Below are 4,087 nucleotides of genomic sequence, written 5' to 3'. Positions count from 1 at the left end.
AGCTGTGTATGTGGGCCCCTTAATGGCTAACTGTCATTTGCCGTGCGCCGGACGCCGTACGCACGTAAATGCAAGACGAGGCGCGACTAGTCGCTCCTCCACGACGTTGAGCCTTGGAAGATGACGAAGCACCGAGGGTTATACATACCCATGTATTGCTGCAAAACGCGGCACTACACCTTTTACTAACGAATCCCGGCACGTAGAACCGACACGCACCTCACCGCACTCCGAGGACACACACTGCTTCACCGTAGCCAAAGCGATCGTGCGTTGGTCGACGTCCCGCAATGCAGTAATGGCTGTGAGGTCATTCGAAAACCGCGAGCGCTCACACACAACACAGGCCACACAAAATTCGTTCCCCATAAACTTCCTCTGAAATCTGGTCGCTGCTCCGGTGAAACGTTCCAAGTTTGCAGGATCGGGGCCACATGAACGGTTCGCGTTCCTTTCGGCCTCGCGGTCCTGCGGGCAGCGCGTGTACGGTAGCGCCACCACGGGAGAGCGGAAGGAAAGGAGATACGCAAGTGCTTGGAACGCCGACAAAGAGTGGGTGGTGCGAACGTAGACATGGCCGACGCGTGTAAAAGTGTAGTATCTGTTCTTATAAGTTTAATATCCTGTACGGTTTGTATTTGGACCCAAGATATTAAATTTATTTTTGCAATTTGGCATATAGTGGTTAAAGCTTGCTTCACCTCCGCTGCGGGTCGGCCCGGTATTGCGCTATCTTCAGGATCGGCCCATGTATGGGGAAAATTTTCAATCTACCCGCCTGGATAGACGCACGCAATTTTTTGCAGAACCTACACACTCTTAGAAAAATTTACACCTTTTGGGGCTTATCTTGTCCCACAACAATAATCGTCATCTGTCTTGCCCGCGTTTCCTTTCTTTAACGCTGCGAGCCCGGTACTTCTCAGTCACGAACGGCATGCACGTTATCAGTGTGACGCAGCGTTCTCGACAGGAAAGTAGCGAGCGCCGAGTTTTCAGGAAAGGAAACGCAAGCAAGACAAAAAAAATTAAGATTAAATTGTGGGGTTTTACGTGCAAAAATCACTTTCTGATTAAGGCACGCTGTAGGGGGGGACTCCGGAAATTTGGACCACCTGGGGTTCTTTAACGTGCACCAAAATCTAAGTACACGGGTGTTTTCGCCCCCATCGAAATGCGGCCGCCGTGGCCGGGATTCGATCCCGCGACCTCGTGCTCAGCAGCCCAACACCATAGCCACTGAGCAACTACGGCGGGTACAAGGAAGGCAGATGACGATTATTGTTGTGGGACAAATATACACCCCAAAGGGTGCAACCGTTTTAAGAGTATATTACAAAGCACGGATGCCTAACTTGTTGACTGAAAAATTGTCGCCAATAAAATGAAGCCGAATGAAGCAATGATAATAGCATCTTGCTTGTGAGAATATGATTGCTCATCAGCGTTACCTTTGCGGGTCACCAATTTCGATTTAATGTAGCTTCTGCGGCTCAGGGTAGCGTTTAGGCCAGAAATTCGCCAAGCCAAACAATGAGTACGTCCAGTAGTAGGAATGAAAGGAAAAGGGTAATTTTACTTTCAAATTCAAATTCAAATTCAAGTTTATTTACCAAACAATAAGCTGGAAGGTCCGCTGGGCTAAAAGCCGTAAAAACGGCTTGACGGGGCCCAGGTAACCGTTACATGGCAGCGGCTATACAGAGCGCAGAGGAAAAGTACTAAGATACACTGTTACAAAAAATGACAAAGATGCAGATCACAATGCATAATATAACATTCACAAATCACACAAATACATTTGAAATACGATGCACATGAAAATGCATATGCAAATTTCGACATATAGTACCGCATATTTACACTCACACAAACACTCTAAAAATGCTGCAAAAAATTAATGTTTTTAATAACCGATTTGCAAGCAGCATATATGTTATATATAGTGGATATTTTAAGATACTGAAACTTTTACTAGCAAACAATAGAACAAAAGAAAGAACGTAACTGTTTTTTACTGCAACTGGTTGTGTTTTCATACGTGTTTAGTGTTGTTGGGACGTTGTATGCCAAAGTTTGATATTTATAAGTGGTACGAAATCGCGGTATAGACCATATATGGGTGTTTCTTGTAGGTACTGTAATAACACGACGCTCTAGACATGATAAGGCTGTAATAAAGTCCGAGAGTTCTCTGTTTGAAAAGTAGAGTGTGTTCAACAAGCGGTATGAGTAAACATTGTCAACCCGAACGATACTGAACCTTTCAAATGATTTGCGTGTGTTTCCCAGACGTTCAATGTTTCCAACGTAGCGAATTATCCTTTTTTGTAGAACAAGTATTTTATTTATGTTTCTTTTTGTTGTTGTGCCCCAAATCAACGTACAATAATTTAGATGCACTGGCTCCAGATACGGAAGCCTACTCCATGTAGAAGCATATTAAATGTCGGAGTTCACATCAGGATACGGCAGCACATCCTCACTGCAATAAAGGTCTCCATTTTTTAAACAGTCGTCTTTCCTAGGAAACTAGAGTAGGGAATCTGATGATTGTATCTCGACCAATCACAACCGTCGAATCCGTCGCAAAATCCCTCCTATGACGTCGCACCGTTTCTCGGGCTCCACCTCCTATGTTGCACCATCACCCCCCCCCCCCCACCCTCCTCATATGTCGATATCGCCTCGCAATCTGGGAAACCGAAGTCGACGCCGTTCCCACAGTAGTTTTCGACGTTATCCCCGTTAATCAATTAGTGGGCTCTTCGCCAAATTCCGCGTGTCAGCGTTAGGTTCAGGTAAAGTAGTCTTCGAGGTAGTTACAGCTTACACGGAGGGTAGCCCGACAACAACCTCACTTCAAGGCTGTTGTCACTTCGAAGTGAGCTCTTTTGTTCACCCGTCAACAGTCGGCGTGAGGACTGCGTCGACTTTTGTATATGCGCTGATCAAGGGGGGGGGGGGGGGGGGGGTTGATTCGTTATAACACCTAGGGAATGCGCTTTGCCGTGTTGAGACGTAAAATGAGCTAAAGGGGCTTCTAGTGGCAGTGTATTGTGGTATTCTGAAAGCCAATAGACCAGCGTAATGTAATTTACATTCGCGCCAAATTTATTGACTCCAGTTTAATCATTGTGCATTGTAATAGGTATTCGAGATTCAAAAATGACAGGCGACCCTAATCTTTGACTTCGGTGTCTGTTAGTAGCACTCGCACCTCGGCACTGGTGTTCTTTAGGTTAAGCGAGCGAACGTCTTTGTCCTGGCACGATATGGGGGCGAAGAGCGAGGAGGGTTAGGAGGAATAAAATCCATCAATAATTTCAAGGTATCGACAGGCTTTGATCCAGCCGACGACGCCAGTGATAGGCTGAACGGTGACATGTGACCTTGCTCCGCCCCTTTGCCGCCTTGAAAGTTCCTGCGCGCCGGGCGAAGTGCGCGCGTTTCGCCTGTTGTGCTACGCACATTGCTGCGATAATTTCGTTCCGGGAGGGCCGAAATGCCTTGTTGCTATGCGGTTGGGTGCCGAAACCGGATGAAGGACGGCAAGAAGTTATTTTGCATCCCGCGCGGCAACCAGAACCTAACCATAAGAAAAGTATGGTTGCACAGAATTTAACGGAAGGACTTTGAACCGTCGCTAACTGCACGACTACGCGAGGCAAGTAACGTAGAGTGATACGAAGGTGCTATAGAAAGTATACACGTTCGTGTGTCGAGCTGTGATAGTATTTCACTCGCGTACATGAATGTTGATGGCCGAAGCTTGTGGTGAATATTTATTTTAGTTCGTTATGAGCCCGCTGAATAGCTCAGTATGACCTAGGATGCGAAGGACCGAAATGCCTTGTTGCTGTGCGGTTGGGTGCCGAGATCAGACGGAGGACGGCAAGAAGTTATTTTGCATCCCGCGCGGCAAACAAAACCTAACCAGAAGATAAATGTGGTCGCATAGAATTGGACGGAAAGACTGAACCGTCGGTAGCTGCACGACTATGCTGGGAAAGTAACGTAGAGCAATACGAAGGTGCTAGAGAAACTATTCACGTGTGTGTGCAGAGCTGCGATAGTATTTCATTCG

At 46.7% G+C, this 4,087-nt stretch overlaps 1 pseudogene; it reads left to right on the top strand.

Moving 5' to 3' along the window:
- Window positions 1–573: 573 nt before the first annotated feature.
- On the top strand, window positions 574–755 carry LOC142567735 (U2 spliceosomal RNA; annotated as a pseudogene).
- The last annotated feature ends 3,332 nt before the right edge of the window (window positions 756–4,087 follow it).

The sequence above is a fragment of the Dermacentor variabilis genome, chromosome 1, assembly GCF_050947875.1.
Source record: "Dermacentor variabilis isolate Ectoservices chromosome 1, ASM5094787v1, whole genome shotgun sequence".
NCBI lineage: Eukaryota > Metazoa > Arthropoda > Arachnida > Ixodida > Ixodidae > Dermacentor > Dermacentor variabilis.
This window is presented reverse-complemented; position numbering and strand designations above follow the sequence as displayed.